Source organism: Mauremys reevesii, linkage group 12, assembly GCF_016161935.1.
Source record: "Mauremys reevesii isolate NIE-2019 linkage group 12, ASM1616193v1, whole genome shotgun sequence".
In the NCBI taxonomy this organism is placed as follows: Eukaryota; Metazoa; Chordata; order Testudines; family Geoemydidae; genus Mauremys; species Mauremys reevesii.
The window spans coordinates 48,631,624-48,649,284 of NC_052634.1; positions in this window are offsets into that span (position 1 = coordinate 48,631,624).

A 17,661-nucleotide genomic window follows, 5' to 3' on the forward strand; every position below is an offset into this window, starting at 1 on the left:
CTACTGGAAAGAGGAATAAGCTAAGGCTGAGAAAGGATAATTGACTTGTCTTAGGTCACACAGCCAGTCAGTGGCAGAGTTGGGAATAGGACCCAAGAGCCCTGATTTTCAAACTAACCATCAGATCTTGAATTTCACACATTGAATGACCTAAATAAAGTGTTCTCAGATGAGCTCCAGACCAACAACAGTGCTCAGTAATTATTCAGCAAGTATTTGAGGAGAACTGCAATGTTAGAGAGAATCATGAACTGCTCAGAGACCATTAATGCAGAGAAGGAGCAAAATTCATCAAACATATGACTGGTTCTGACTTATTTCCTTGCTCTTAAAAGAGCACAACAAGGACCTGAGTCTCCTCCCTGCCAATAACCCCCTGCTCAGCCAATCAGGGTAGAGACTGAGGACGGGAGGCTGAGGGTTCTCACCAGAGAGCCCAAAGGATGGCCCAGGTCACTGGTGGGGATCACTGCCTGAGCACTATTTCAGCCCCACATTTTTGGTGGACCTCCCACAGTGGGAGCTGCCGAGCACTCCCCTGCAACACACACACACACCACGCTCTTGGTGTTGGGAGGGAAACAGGTGAAAGGACAAAAGAAGCAAGAGAAGAGAAAGGGGGAAGGGGTGGAGGAAAAGGTGAAACACAAAGGATAAACCCTAATGTCTCCAGTAATTCTAGGGGACAAAATCCCAGGTGCGGAATAAAATTCTGCCTCCTTAAACTCGTGTTTTCCATGTTTAGACTTCGTTACCAGATGGATCAGACTGAACAGGTTTCAAACCTTGAGGAGGCTCTTAGCTTCTAAACAGGGATGGCTGGTCTCTAGTAAAATCAGGAAAAGGGAAGGAGAAAACTCAAAAGAGGTTCCTCCTGGCGCTCATATATGTGAATCCAAATACTACCTCAGTCCTCAAAGAGAGACCTCAAGAAGGAGACTTGCTGAAGCAAAGCCACAGGGGTCTCTGAGGTTTCCCTGGCCCCTGGCCCCTCGCCCCTCTCCTGCCTGGCTGATGTCAGCATCTCTCTGTGAGGTCACCACCTCCCCACCACCTTTGACCAATAGTCTGAGGTCCTGCAAAAGGCTTTGTGATGTCACTGCCACACCCCTCCCTTGCTGTGCTAATGTCCTGCCCCTGCCCAGGCACTTTGGATGTTTGAGCTACTCCCTGTGGATCACCCCACTCAAGGAACATTCATTCTAGGAAGCAAGCCGGCTAGACAGTAAAACATCAGATGCTGCTCCCAATGCTACACTCAGTTTTTCAGAAATTAGTCGACTTTATGGCCAGAAGAGACCATTAGAGCATCTAATCTGACCCCCTGCATATCACAGGCCTCCTGTATGACACAAGAGCTACTTTTGGGGCAAACACATTCCAGAAAGGCATCTAGTCTTCATGAAATGACATCAGGAGATGGCAAATCCACCACTTTCCTTGGTAGCTTGCTCCTGTGGTGAATCATCTTCGCTGTTGAATATTTGTGCCTTAGTTGTAATATGAATTTGTCTCTTTTCACCGTCCAGCCACTGGGGCTTGTTATGACTTTCTCTGCTTTAATACCCAATCTTTTCTCTCCATTAAGGCTCTTCAACACTTCAATGAAGTCACCTTTCAATCTTCTTTTGATAAGCTAAACAAGATGAGCTCTTTCAATAGCTCACTAGAAGGCATTTTTCTCCAGCCCTCAGAACATTTGGTGGCTCTTTGTTGCCCCAGCTCCAATTTCACAACATCTTTTTCAAATGAGGACACCAAAACTGGAGGCTATTCCAGTATCAGTCTCACTGATGCCATGTCACCTCCTGTGATGTTATTGACATAATCTGTAACTGTATAGATCACCGTTGTGACCACTGTTCTATATTTGCAGCCAATATTATAGAAAGGTTGTCGTGTAAGGGGTCTATGGAGAGGTTCTGATTGGCTGATTATAATGATGCTATCTCTAGATGTGTATCATTTTTGTAGTTGACATTATGAATATTGGCTTTATGCGGTCCATATTTCAAACTTGTGCTCTGCTTCCAGGGAACACCCCAGCCAGACAAGTTGGTGTCAGTTCTGCCTAGCCTGCTTGATGGCCCATTAAGGACCATCAGCTATACAATCGACCCATTCAGAGACGGCAGATATCCCTTGTCACTCAGCAAGGTATGCAGGGACCTGCCTATGGACAGAACTCTAAGGTTTTTCGATGTCACGTGCTGGATAGAGTGTCCTTGGGACAAAGAAAGAAAAGACCACATGGCAAGAGACTATAAAAGGCTGATGCCTCGTCTCCATCTTGTCTTCAATCCTGCTTCATACCCCTGGAGGGACTTTGCTACAAACTGAAGCTCTGTACAAAGGACTGAATGGCCTAGCCCAGCTGTGGATGGACTCCAGAAACTTGAATTGAACCTGCAGTTTAGTCCATCACTGCTACAAGCCTGAATCAAGAACTTTGCCATTACTGTATGTGAATGGTTAAAATCCATGTGCATTTTATATAACAACCTCGTCTATGGATTGTGCCAGCTCTTTTCCAGACCCAAAGTCCAGAGTATGGTCAAGGGACCAGAGGCCTAGCAAATAGTGATCAGCTAAGAGAAAGCTGGGTAAACAGAAAGCCTTGCTTGCTAAGATAGGCCTGGTCAGAAAATTGCCAGGTGTTGGAGCTAAGAACTAAATAATTGTGTCTTATTCAGAGTTGCAGACTGAACAAAGAATCCCTGTTCCTATTGTGTTAGTCTCTTCTGTAGGGAGACGTTCTTCCCACTGATCCAGCCTTAAGTTTAGGAAAAGTTGGCATGTTAGTATAAGATATGGCATCCTTCCACCTCCCTTCCAAGGGACCAATGCCTGCCTTAAGACACACAGGAAACAATCTTTATTGCCATATACTTTCACTGTTTCTTTGCTTTAACCCCTAGGAATGTACCTGTTGGACAATCAAAGGAGTTGCTCCATTCCTATGAACCCCAAATCTGTGGAGGTTTGAGCTACTCCCTGTGGATCACCCCACTCAAGGAACATTCGTTCTAGGAAGCAAGCTGGATAGACCAGAAAACATCAGACGCTGCTCCCAATGCTACACTCAGTTTTTCAGAAATTAGTTGACTTTATGGCCACAAAAGACCATTAGAGCATCTAATCTGACCCCCTACATAGCACAGGTCTCCTGTATGACACAATAGCTGGTGAGGAACGGGGGGGGGGGAGGAGGTGAGCGGGTGGGCAGTGGTGGGGGGACATGTGAGCCGGCGGCGGGGTAGAGGGCCTGAGGAGACGAGCGGGCAGGCAGTGGCTGGGGAGCAGGTGAGCTGGCGGCTGGCCCCAGCTTACCTCCGCTCCGCCTCCCCCCTGAATGCCCCGTCCCACTTTCCCCCCTCCCCCCTGCTTCCCACAAATCAGCTGTTCGCGCAGGAAGCCTTGGTGGGAAGAGAAGCGGTTTGGTGGCTTCATGCTCAGGTCCAGCAAGGTGGAGACAGAGACAAGGTGAGCTGGGGCAGGCGGGCCGCCCGCACCGCAGCAAGTAACCCGGGGGGCGCACAGGGGAACCGCTCCCCACACCAGCTCACCCACCTCCCCTCTGCCTCCCTGGGCCTGAGCCACCATTTGCTTCTCGGCCCTCCCAGGCTTCCCACACGAACCATGAGGGGCAGGGGTTCCAGGGGCGGTCAGGGGACAGGGAGAAGGGGTGGTTGGATGGGGCAAGGGTCCCAGGGGGGCCATCAGGAATGAGAGAAGGGGTTGGATGGGGTGATGGGGGGCAGTCCGGGGACAGGGAAGGGTGGATGGGGTAGGGGTCCTGGGGGTGTCAAGGAACGTGGGGGTTGGATGGGGCAGAAGTCCCGGGGGCAGGGGTGGGCTATGACCCCGGTGTGAGGTGAGGAGGGAACCGGTTATTAAGATTTTGGCCGCTCATCACTGCCCAGGGGGGTGGGAGGCTGAGGAGGAGAGCGGAAGGGCAGTGGCAGGGGGTGAATATGCGAGCTGGGGATGGGGGAGCTGAGGTGAGCAGGGGAGCAGGTGAGCCGGGGGAGTGGGGGTCTGAGGAGGCGAGCAGGAGGGCATTGGTGGGAGGTCAGGTGAGCTGGCAGTGGGGGAGTGTCGGGTTACATCATCCCTATGCTGCCTTGGTGGAAAGTTACAGCAGCAGGACAACAAGAATAGAGGAGTTAGATAAAGTTGTTATGAGAAAGTAGGGAACTGCCAGAGCGAGGCAAATGCCAGGTGGCCTAATTGGGATTAGATAAGTTGCATGGGAAACCAGTAAGCAAAGGGCCATGCATGTGAAAAGTGTGTGTATCAGACAAAGAACCAATCAGCAGCAATGTAATGTTGGTGTGTCTGACGTTTGCTAATATGGAGAAGCTTATATAATATGATGCATTGTAAATAATAAATGATTCAGCTTGCAATCATATTGGTTGTTGTGCTTTATCCGGCTCGCATGCAACGCAACGAATGGTGACCCCGACGTGATTCGTATCGAATGAAAGTGTCGGTGGCCTGACCCAGGTGGAGAAGCCCTGAGCCCAGAGGCGAACGGCCAGGAGCCTGAGCCCAGAGGCAGGAAGAAAAGGAGGCGCACCTGAGTTCAGTGTCGAGCGGCGGCTATAAGTCGCGGAGGAAAGCGGCGGCTATAAGCCGCGGTGGAGAAGGGCAGAGCAGCTAACATGAGTACCGCTGTATCAGCTGAAGAAAAGATAACACAGAAGCTTTATTTGCACATTATGAACCGACAGGGGGAAAAGATTTCCCCTGCTGCACTGATTTACTCATTAAGAAGAGAGGGGGAGTTGGGGAGGTTCCTCCTGACCGGCCTTCGGGCACAGGACGAGGAGGTGCTCCGTTGGAAGCGAGCCCTGGACGGGAAGACGTTGGAGTGCATGGCGCAGGCAGAGGCTCGTGAGCAGGCAGAGGCACGTGAGGAGGTGCTCCGCTGCAAGCGAGCCCTGGACGGGAAAACTTTGGAGTGCATGGCGCAGGCAGAGGCTCGTACGGGGACAGTGCCGGGAATACCGTTATGCTTCTCCGGTATGAGCAGCAACAGCTGGGTGTTCTGACACAGGATTTACAGTTTAAAAGAAGCCAAGCAGGGAAAGAAAAGGACAAGGTAACGTGCTGGCTAATCTCTCCCTCGTTCGCTGCAGCCCCCACGTCCTGATTATTTCCCCCGTAGAAGCTGAACCACGACGGTGGTGGAAAAGAAGAAAAAACACTCACGTTGTTGATATTGCCAAAGACCAGAAATTCCTGACTAAAAAGACATTGAGAACTGACCCTGGTGAAGAAATAAAGAATTGTACACTGGCAGGAAGAAATTTGGGACTCCTGCTGAGAAATGTGATGTTAATTGGATTTTGGGACTTATTCTACAGGCTGCGCCCTGTGTTTTGGATAAAATTTTTAGCATATATTGCCCTCCCTAATTGGATTGTAATGATATTACCCCCCCCCCCATTACTACCCCGGTTTTTTAGAGTTTAATTGTTTTTTGTTTTTAGAGTTTGAGAAAACTCAGCCAAAGGTTTGTTGAGTATTCTCAAAGGGGGGGAGTTTATGGTGTTATTAGGCATAAATTTAGGTAATTTGGGAGAATGGCTTTGAATTTATGTGACCCAGGCGGCCAGGCAATAGACAGAGAAGCTGAAGAGGAAAGAAGGATCGGGCCCAGGCGGCAGGCAACAGACAACAAGCTTGGAAAACTGGTTGATAACCTTGAGGGTGTAGTTGATAGAAAAGGTAATTAACTTCAAGCGAGTAATGTTAGGCAGAGTAAAAAGTTAACTCTGTGGTTGCTAAAGGGAATAATAGCTGAATTTTGTAAAAATGCTGAGAGAGAAAAGTTTTTGGTGTTTTGAAATTTTTGTAAATACATGTAGGCAAAGAAATTAGTTTGTAATTGTTTGGTTATGAATAATTTTGTTGCATTAGCTGAAGAATGTATATAGTGCTATGTAATTGTAATTGTATTAGGCTAAGGGCATATAAGTGGTGATTTTTTTTTAGTGTTTAAAAGTAGAAGTTAATAGTAAGAACCCTTAAGCTGTGTATAGCTTTGAATTTAGAAGTAAGCTAGGATGCAATTGTATTACTGTAAATGATTTAATTGATGAAGTGATTTCCCTGTTTTGTACGCCCTTTGCAATGAAGTTTGAAGAGGTTTATTGGATGTTTTTTTTTGTGTTTAAGAAAAGAGGGGGAGATGTCGGGTTACATCATCCCTATGCTGCCTTGGTGGAAAGTTACAGCAGCAGGACAACAAGAATAGAGGAGTTAGATAAAGTTGTTATGAGAAAGTAGGGAACTGCCAGAGCGAGGCAAATGCCAGGTGGCCTAATTGGGATTAGATAAGTTGCATGGGAAATGGGAAACCAGTAAGCAAAGGGCCATGCATGTGAAAAGTGTGTGTATCAGACGAAGAACCAATCAGCAGCAATGTAATGTTGGTGTGTCTGACGTTTGCTAAAATGGAGAAGCTTATATAATATGATGCATTGTAAATAATAAATGATTCAGCTTGCAATCATATTGGTTGTTGTGCTTTATCCGGCTCACCTGCAACGCAACAGGGGAGGAGAGCTGAGGCGGTGGGCGGGCAGGCAGGTGAGCCGTGGGGGCTGAGGAGGCGAGCAGGCAGGCAGTGGGGTCAGGTGAGCTGCGGGGGGTGGGGGGCTGAGGCGGCGGGCGGGCAGGCAGGTGAGCTGTGGGGGGCTGAGGAGGCGAACAGGAAGGCAGTGGTGGGGGGGGGTGAGCCGGCGGCAGTGGAGGGGGGCTGAGGAGGTGAGCGGGGGTGGGGGCTGAGAAGGCGAGTGGTGAGTCAGTGGCTGACCTTCTACAGCTTCCTCAGTCCCACCTCATTCATTCAACAGGGCAACTGATTACAACATGGGGGGAAGATCTTATTCTACTTCTAGCAAAAGGACATTTTTCTTGTACCTTATTTCCACTCCCTTCGGGGCCTGCTATAACATATTACCAAGGTGCACTACCACTGTTTTAGCAGGGCAGTGCTGGGGAAGGAGGGTTTGTTTCCATGGGGCGGGCGGTGCTGGGGGGGTTGTTTTGGGAGGGCTGCGTGGCATTTGGGGGGTATTTCAGCGGCACGGGGGGGGGCTTAGTGGGACCGGGGGGGTTTCAACCCTCAGCTGTTTTCTTTGGAGCAATATTGCCCTCGCCGCTTTATGAGTTGTGCAGGCCTGGACTAAACCAGAGACTCTGGACTCAGCATTCAAGTATCCTGCAGTCTGAACTTCGAATCTGATACATTCCCTCATTGGCTACCATCGTTTGCCCAGCACGGAAGTGCTTCTTGTCCAACAAGACAGCCAGATTGGGGCCCATAGGCATGGAATGACTCTGAAGGAATCAGCTGTTTCTGTGCTTCATGAAACTTTGGATCCAAATGGTAAAAGACAGTTGTGCCCAATTTAATCATGGCGTCCTTTAGGAGTGTGTCCAATGTCACTTAACTAGGGAGCAGGGTTCTAAAAATAGTTTACCTGGGCCACAGGTCACCATAGCTTCCATCTCTGGGGTGAAAATCAACCACCACTACCTGCAATTTCTACCTGAGTTCTTGTCAAATCTTTGACCTTACTTGGAGTAATTTTACACGTCTCTGGTGTAGAATTCTTCACCAACCACACAACAGATCAGTAGCGATAGTGAGGCACAACTCCCCCAAATATGCCCTTTCATTTCTTTAATCTGGTGGCACAGATTTAAATTAGGGACTAAATTCAGGTGCGGTTTAGAATCCCTGTAAAACACCAAATGTCAGGTATCTATGGAAAATAGGTCTCTTTCTGCAGCTATATCACATTCAACACGGATTTCATTTTCTACATATTTGCAGCATCTCCCAGGGGTGAGCTGAACAGAAACATCACTTCCATTTTCCCATCTCTACCTAGATAGGAATTGCATTTCCCAAATAAAAGGCAACATGCACCTGATTAGGAAGGAGATCTCTTCAGGAGCAACCTCCTGCAGGGCCTGGCCACAACTGCTTTGGAAGCCCAATGCAGGGGTATCGTGCTTAGTTAAAAGTCATTTACTAGGGAATCCTCTTCCCAGACCGTTAGAAAAAATACTGACCTAACGAATTGAACAACAGAGGGATTGGGATGGTGATGGGGAATAACGGAATCCCTCTGACTTACCCTATCTTCTTCTGTTGTTACAGAGGGTGAAATGACATTTTCCCCTATCCCTGCCCTGTTGCTGCTCTTCGTTATAGTTCAATATATTTTAAGTGAGGAAAATGGTAGGAAAAATATCTGCTCTCCAGCACAACCTGAAGCAACATCAGAGCAACTGGGAATGAAACAATTTGTTTCCAAAGGGGGAACTCGATGACTAACAATTGCTGTGAAATGGGGGAACAGTATAACCGTGCTGCTCAGGGTTTGTTTAGACTAGGAAAAGTGATGGAGTTTAGGTCAGGTCCAGGGGAAAGCTAATGCCAACCACTGCCCTTGGGCTGCATCCACTCTACAACTATAACTGTCTTTTTACACCAAGATCACTAACTTGAGCAGCCAACGCCATGTGCAGCCCTAGTGGATGGAAGGCACAGGTAGCTTTTGCCTCAGTGTTGCTTGTTGGGAATCAAACCTCTCTCCCCCACCTGGAGCTGATGAACATTCCTGGCTGGAGGGGGGCACGCTCCTATGAGTCAAAAGGAAAGGAGTTGATAGAAAAGATCACAGGACTGACCCCCAAAGAAGGATGAGCTGTAAAAGGCAGAAGGAGGCAACTCATCTGGGGGAGCTGAGAGACCACGGTGAAGATGGTGCAAAGATCACTATATTGGAATTAGCAAATGTGATTTTTTTTAAAAACAAATCTTTGGCCAGCCCTAATCAAGGCATTTCTTACAGTTCTCTCCCATTTGGATTTTCTGATGTCTAATAGGGAATGACCTCTGATTGAAGCTTTTCCCAAATGCAGAGCACGTGTAGGGTCTCTCTCCACTGTGGATTCTGCGATGTCTGACAAGGTCTGAGCGCTCAATGAAGGTTTTCCCACACTCAGATCATGTGTACCGTCTCTCTCCTGTGTGGATTCTCTGATGTCTGCTCAGGCTAGAGCTCTGACTGAAGCTTTTCCTGCACTCGGAGCATGTGTAGGGCGTCTCTCCTGTGTGGATTCTCTTATGTGTGATAAGGTGCGAGTTCTGATTGAAGCTTTTCCCGCACTCAGCACATGTGTAGGGCATTTCTCCTGTGTGGATTCTCAAATGTGTGATAAGGCTTGAGCCCCGACTGAAGTGTTTCCCGCACTCAGAGCACGTGTAGGGCGTCTCTCCTGTGTGGATTCTATGATGTGTGATAAGCTGTGAGTGCCAATTAAAGCTTTTCCCACACTCAGAGCATGTGCAGGGCATCTCTCCTGTGTGGATTCTCTGATGTCTGATAAGATGTGAGCGCCAACTGAAGCGTTTCCCGCACTCAGAGCATCCATAAGGTTTCTCACCTGTGTGGATTATCTGATGTGAGGTAAGGTGTGAGCTCCAACTGAAGCTTTTCCCACACTCAGAGCACATGTAGGGTCTCTCTCCTCTGTGGATTCCCTGATGTGTGAAAAGGTCTGAACTCCCATTGAAGCTTTTCCCACACTCATGGCATGTGTAGCGTGTCTCTTCCAAGTTGATTCTCTCGTGTGTAATAAGGTCTGAGAGCCTACTTAAATTTTCCTCTGGCCTCTGCTGAGTCTCACAGGCTTTTGCTTTTTCTGGCAGTGCACAACTCCCAGAAACATTTCCTTTGGGTCTTCCTGATAACGTCCCATGTGGTTCTACTTGCTCAGCATCTTCCTGCTGGGGATTCTCCTCCTCTTTCTCACTCACTATCTCAACACCTGATGGGAGACAGAGAGAATCCAGACATAAGTCACTCTCTGTGCCTGAGAAAAAGGAAATGTCAGAGACAGGAATGGAATAAGGGAGAGCCTAGTAGTCTTGCACTAAATGACCAAACTTTTCTGTATGACCCTTCCCAGTCAGTGAAACCTGCAGTGAAAAACTTTCCCTTGACTTTACTGAATTTGGATTTCCTGTCTTGTTGAATGGGTCCCTGGGAGCTGTCAGGCAAATATCCATGGAAAAGGGGAGTAGATGTGAGCTTTGTTGGTTGGGAGATTTGACTGTGTTTTGTCTCCTTGTGAGATGGGCAAATTGGAGGAGCTCTTGCAGCATTTCTGATGATTGAGTTAAAAACTGCTACCACCTTTTGTTTTCAAAATAGCCCAGCCCTCAGTGTGTTCAGCCTTTCTGAAAACCTGGCCAACATTTTTGTTGCCCAAATGGCAGCTGAGTTCTTCTGAAATTCTGGCTCTAGGGGTGAGTGTGAGACCTTCTGAAAACTCTGGGCTCTGTGTCTGGAAGCTCTAAGAACCTTCAGAACTTTTATCTTGTGTGAGAGCCTGATGAGAAAACCTTCCTTCTGTAGAACTCAGCAGAGATTTTCTCACTGACTTACAATCACAATGTTTTATCTTGATCTCAGGTTTAGATACCAACAAAATGCATTTATTGTATTTTTACAAGCAATTTGAAGCAAACATCCCTAGTTCGGCAGAGAGATAGAAGTAGGTCTGCCACTAAATCACATTCCCTTTCATCAGTAGCTACCTGAGCAAGGTAGTAACCAGTGGGCAACAGGTGAAAGGCCCATTGTCCATGCTTAGAACACTTCAGCAGCTAGACCTCAGGAATGGAAGAAGCTAATGATCAGTTTCTCCGGGATAGTTACTTCCAAAGAGTGGGATGAAAATTTTTGGCTGAATATTTTATTTCCTGAAATATTTTGGTTAACCCAAAATGATTTTTTGGTTTTGTTTCAGCAAGAAAATTGGGAAAAAAAATTCATCTTGGGTCAACCTGAATGTCTATTATTGTTATTATAATGTTGGTTAGGCTAGCTAGCAAGGGGGGGGATAATTTTCATGTCTATTTGTGTAAAAGGGCATGCAGCCTGGACTTCCAGGTGCACACGGGAAACATGCCCATATTCTGTTACTAGTCAGTGGGAAGCTTTGATTTGTATATGGTCTCCAAAGCCCTTCCCAACATCATGTAGAAGATGGGGGAACCAGGAAAAAACATGGATTTGTTTAAATTGGAAGTGAAAAATAATTGAAGGTTTTCTGATGTGAAGTCATTTTTCCCTGACTGGGAATTGAACCCAGGCCATTGCTGTGAAAATGCCAAATCCAAACCACTAGACCACCAAGGAGTGATGAAGTTGTTCTTCTTCTCACTTATGCTACACTTCCTTAGGCTACTTTCTGTCCAATTTCTGAAGCAGCTCCATTGTCCACTCCCTGAGGGGCTAAGAGCAGAGAGTGCAGGAACCCCTATACTCAGGGTCACAACCTGAGCCCAATCCAAGCCACTGAAACAAACTCAAATCATGCTTCAGCTTCCTCCAGCAGGATCACAGAGCAACACAAAGAAAACCCATGAGGAACAATTGTCCTCTGCCTTCATTTAACCCATCGCAACCCTCTCAGCAGCCGACTCTTGCAGGAAGGACACTGAGCTGATAGGAGCTCTGGCACAGAAACCAAGGGAGGGGTGGTGCTCCCCCTGGGTGTCAGCTGATCACATTCTGACTCGGGACTCTGAGCTTTGCCATCTTGTGAGTTCTGTGTCCTCAACCAGCAGCCAAAGTGCTGAACTCCCCGGACCCTTCTGCTGGGAGCATGGTGATTGCACAACAGCTGCAAGCCCTTTTTCCTTCTCCTTGTCCGCCTCCGCTTCCCTGGCCCTTCCCCACAAATGGTTCTATCAGGCGCTGGAGGGATCTAAGGACCTCACCCACCTCTTAAAGCGCAAACTGATTCCCTTCTGACATTCCTGGGCCTGGGTTTCTTTTGAGTTTTTCCCAACGGGGCCTGATTCCCTGTGAAAATGTGTGTGTGGCACCAGCTTGTCTGCCCTCTCTGGGAGCTGAGACGCTTTTTCAGACTCTCCCCCACTAGATGAGTCTAACAGCACCTCTCCATTGTGGGAGAATCCTAAATCCCACCCTGGTTTCTCTGACCAGCTGATGGCGACAGCATGCTAAATCAACCCCAGCTCTCTGGGCTAGAAAGCAGCATCTAACCAGCCTTGTGACAGCTCCGGTTTGCTCGCTGGAGACATAATCAGGAAAAAAGGCGAATGTCAGAAAGGGAACCTCAGCTCGCAAATAAATACCCTCAGGGCTCCTTCTACATAGAGACTGGGCAGCTGAACAGACTCAGACCTGGCTAGCTCAGTTGGTAGCACATAACACTTTAAATCCCATGGTGCATTAAAGCCCCACATTGGGTGGTAGTGACAGCCACTCTTCCACTTATATTCACAGCCCAAAATGAAATAAACTCTCTGTCCTCTCTACCACCTTAGGCAGGTAATGTGTCTTCCTCTCTCTAAGCTTCTGTAAAACATGAAGAGAGAACAAACTGACGTTTGCATCCTCTGTTGAGACAGGTTTTTCTCCTCTTCCATTCTACCCCAGGCAACAGAGGGGGGATAATAAACATTTAATGGATAATTCCAGAGAGAAAAGTTTGGTCATTATAAATAGGATGATCCATTGAATCATATAGAAAGGTGGGGCAGGGAGGGACCCCGAGAGTCAGGACCAAGTATCCCTAGGCCATCCCTGACAGGTGTTTGTATAACCCCTTCTTAAAATCCTCCAATGATGGAGATTCTGAAAATTTCCATTGAGGCCTCTGCCATGCAATCAACGACGCTTGGCTCATGGTTAAAGGCCAGGCTGTGATTCAGAAAATTTGGATTCAGTTCCCAGTTTGGTCCCATTATTTTCTGTGCAAACATGGACAAATTACAGCACATCTTCAGGCCTCAGTTTCCCTATCTGTAAAATGGGAACCGCCCTCCCACACTTTTGTCTATTTCACCTGTGAGCTGTTGGCAGCAAGGACTCTCTCTCTCACTCTGAGTTGTATAACACCTGGCAGAATCAGGGTCCCCACTCTCGGTCAGGGTCTCTGCAGTGCTTGGCCCAACTAGGGCACCCACTCTTGGATGGGGTATCTGCAGTGCCCAACCCAATGAGACCCCAACCTAGGAGCCTAATGAGGATACAAAAATCTCCCTTTTCATTTGTTTATTTTAAAAAGTCCATTTTTAGCCTTCAAGTTCAGCCAGAAAACATGGTCCAAGAGTCTCAGAAAAACCAAGAAAGTAATAACATTACCCCCAAAGGAGCATTTTAAACATCTCATGGTTTTTAAGCTGCCCTCTGGATTTTTGAGTCCAGACTCCTAGTTACTCTTCTCAATCTAACCTTGGCTGAACTCTGGAACTGTAACCAGTGACACTGAACTAGTAAGTGGAGTTGTACAAACAATTTTCCTTGGGCCGTTAGTCATCACAGCTTCCTTTACTGGGGTGGAAACCAAGAACTGAGTGTGTGCTCTCTCCACTCCAGTTCTTTCCGAATCCTTGGCCTTGGTTAGGGTAAATTTACACTTCTCTGAAGTAGAATCCTTTACAAAACCACTCCCAATCTCAGCAGTGTTAGTAAGCACTGGCTTCCCGAAACATGCTCAGCTTTTCTTTAATTTGGTGGCACAGTTCCAGGCAAGGGACTGGATACAGGGCTGGATCATAATCTTTGTTTGTTACCAGAGCTGGAGATTCTATTCAAAAATAGCTATTTTTCTGCAGCTATTAGATTTCCAACAGTGATTTTATACACATTTTCAACACCTACAAAGGATAAATTCAACAAAAAGCCCACTTCTATTTCCTCAACATCTGCATCAAGAAGGGCAGCATTCCCTGTAACACAGGATTAGCTAGGAGAGAGCTTTTGTTGGGCCTGGGGTACATATCATTTGGGAGCCAAATACATGGGAATTTTGCCTAGTTCAAAATCACCTAATGTGGAGTTCTATCCCCAGATCATCTGAGACAATATTGACTTCAACAACTGAACTACAATGTGATCATATGAAGTTCCTTCACTTAGTTGGGGTTCTGCTGTTGTTAACCATTTCTGAGTGGAGAATCACTGCTGTGTCTTTGTTAGTATGTCCAGTAAATTGGACAGTTCTCTCCTGTTGACAGAATTGCACTTGAATTGTCTCCCTGTCATCATGGAGGGATGGGGGAAAAGCAAAGCTGAAATCATAAATGAGGACTTTAGAAAATGGTCATTTGTCTTAAATTCTCCAATAAATCTGAGCTACATCCTATCAAACTGAACTACTATCCAACTGGGTGACCAAACAGCCTTCAGGAAAGATAGAAACCCATACCACAGAGAGACAGAATACATGACAATGGAAGTGTTAAGTGAAATTCCAAAGCAGGTTACATCTGATTATTCATAATCAGGACAAGAGATGCTCCCATCACATTCTCCTCTGATCCATTCAAACCTGCTTCACTCAGATTTAAACTCCCAATGATCACACTGTGTTTGGGATCCATTTGGATTCCCCTCCCAGGTCTTTGACACTTACATCTGCACTCATAGCAACTCTGATATAGGATTAAAGTCAAACCATCATCTCCAAGTACAGATAATGGAGAATGCTTCATCACATGACATTTTTAAAAGTGGATGGATAGAATGTGAAGGTAAACTATACATGGCTCAGACAAAAGGTAACCGTTCTGCAGCGATGGGGAAGGAGGGAATCTCTGAGTCGCCCCGTATCCTTCCGGTGTCACAGAGGCTGAAATGACACTTTTTTTTCCTGCCCCTGCTCCTCTTCATTTAGATATAATTTGAAAAGTTACCAATAGAACTGCTCTTCAGCACAACCCAGAGCAATGGGAGAACAACTGGCAATGATACAATCTGAATCACTGGTGACTCTAACAATAACTTTGCAATAGGAGGAATGCTATAAATGTGATGCTCCCTTGTTTCTTATGGAAAGGGCTCACTCAAATTACTCATGAGACAATGGAGTTGATAGAAAGGACAAACTGGTCTACCTCAAAACAGGGCAAACTGTAAAAAGGCAAAAATGGGCCACTCATCTGGTCAAACTGAGGGATAATGGTGCTGCAAACAGTTCAAACAGCTTCAAAAGTTACTGTGTGGGAATCAGGAAAATGATTAAAGAAAAATAAAGTATTGATAGCCCTAGAGGCTTTTATAGTGTTGATCTCCTTGGCAGATTCTCTGATGGCTAACATGAGTTGAGAGCCAAGAGAAGGTTTTCCCACACTCACTGCATTGATAGGGCCTCTCCCCTGTGTGGATTCTCTGATGTTCGGAGAGGGTTGAGCTGCTAGTGAAGCTTTTCCCACACTCACTGCATTCATAGGGCCTCTCCCCTGTGTGGATTCTCCGATGCCTAATAAGGTGTGAGCTGTGATTGAAGGTTTTCCCGCACTCACTGCATTCATAGAGCCTCTCCCCTGTGTGGATTCTGTGATGTTCAGAAAGGGCTGAGCTCTTAGTGAAGCTTTTCCCACAATCATTGCATTTATAGGCCCTCTCTCTTGTGTGGATTATCTGATGCCTAATAAGGTGTGAGCTGCGATTGAAGCTTTTCCCACACTCACTGCATTCATAGGGCCTCTCCCCTCTGTGGATTCTCAGATGGCGAAAAAAGCCTGATCTGTGAGTGAAGTTTTCCACACTCACTGCATTCATAGGGCCTCTCCCCTGTGTGGATTCTCTGATGTTCAGAAAGGGATGAGCTCTTAGTGAAGCATTTCCCACACTCACGGCATTCAAAGGGCCTTTCTCCTGTGTGGATTCTTTGATGCTTTATAAGGACTGAGTAGTCAAAGAAATTCTTCCCACCTTCAGTGCATGTATTTTTTCTCTTTCCCATGAGGATTTCCTGCTGTGTTGTGGTTTCGTTGAGGTCCGTCTGAGTTCCCGACAGGAAATACATTTATCCACTTTCTCCCTGGATGGTTTCCTGCTCTCTTTCTGGTCTGTGCTGAATCTCACAGGAGTTTCCCGGCTCATGATTGCAGGACACATTCCTTTTCGATCTCTGCGATAATTCTCTGTGTTTATCCACTTGTTCAACATTTCCCTGCTGAGAATTCTGCTCATCTTTCTCACGTACCATTGTATCACCTGCTGTGGCAGAGACAGAAACCTCAGACAGGGATGGAAAGGGGAAGGCCAAACCAATACAAGTGCTGGAGAGAGGTCAAATACAAATCAGGAACTGAACTCCCCCAAACTCTTCCCCCAAATGTAGTGGTGGGATTTTATGTTTGTATTTTATATAATTTGGAATGAAGAATAAAGAATAATTATGTAGCATGTATTAAGTGTATTGGTGTATGATCTGAGCACATCCTGCCAGCCACCCTTTTTGAATAACAGAAAGGAATGGCTAATGGGCCAATAGGTAGAGATACATCAGCCAGAATCTGTGTCTGGACTGATTTCAAGGCAGTAACAGACCTTTGAGGGTCACCAATTTGTTGCAGGTTTAGTATTTTAAAATAAGCAAAAGAATGCCATGATTGTTTTCTTTTGCGTTGCAAATTGATGTTCCTGTTCAAAATGTTCAGTGTAAATTAATTCTGGTTTGTGTGTGAATAAGGAATGTACATGTTAAGAGGTAAGTGTGAAGGTCATCGCTGAACCAGATGTACGAGGGAGGAACTGAAGAAAGACGTAAGGGCGCCAGGAGGCTGCAACACACCCCTACTGAAATGTCAGAGGAGGGCAGACTGATGATTCTAAAGATGAGACAGGCAGGGCCACCCAGAGGATTCAGGGGGCCTGGGGCAAAGCAATTTCAGGGGCCCCTTCCATAAAAAAATTGCAATACTATACAACACTATATTCTCGTGAGGGCCCCTACGGGGGGCAAATTGCCCCACTTGCTCCTCCCCTCACGGGCGGCCCTGGGAAAAATGAACTTTCCACATCTCGGCACAAACCCAGTTTTGAGAAAACTTCTTTACAAGGTATCACTGGTTCTCAGCATCAGCTAGTGCTAAAAGGCACTAAAGCTCATTAAATGGGTTGGACAAATATTTTCCACAAAACTTTTTTGGATCGAAAACTAGGGGTTTTTAAAAAGCAGAAAAAAATCACGGACAATGTCTGCTTTCCTTCAAACTTTGTTGTGGTTTTTTAAATTGAAAAGCTGAAATTAGTCCGCCAAAACCTGAACATGGTTTGGGGTTTCAGAAGTGTGTGGCCAAATATATGCTGCTTGCTGTGTTTGATTGCTTAAAGAAACAATAAAAAAATTCTGCTAAAAAAAAAATCCAAAACTTTTGAACCACCTCAGCTTGCGACCAAATGCCTGAGCCCATCCAGGCAGAGATTTTTCCAGGTTTCTGATACTCTGCTGGCTTCCTTGACTAACATCTGTCTGCATAACTTTGGGTTCACTTACCTTAGAACATAAGAACAGCCATACTGGGGCAAACCAAAGGTCCATCCAGCCCAGTATCCTGTCTACCGACAATGGCCAATGCCAAGTGCCCCAGAGGGAGTGAACCTAACAGGTAATGATCAAGTGATCTCTCTCCTGCCATCCATCTCCACCCTCTGACAAACAGAGGCTAGGGACTCCATTCCTTACCCATCCTGGCTAATAGCCATTAATGGACTTAACCTCCATGCATTTATCTGTTTCCTAGAGACTGGCTCCACGGGGTCCCTCACAAACTGGAGACGGTTACTGTGGGTTTGTCTTTAC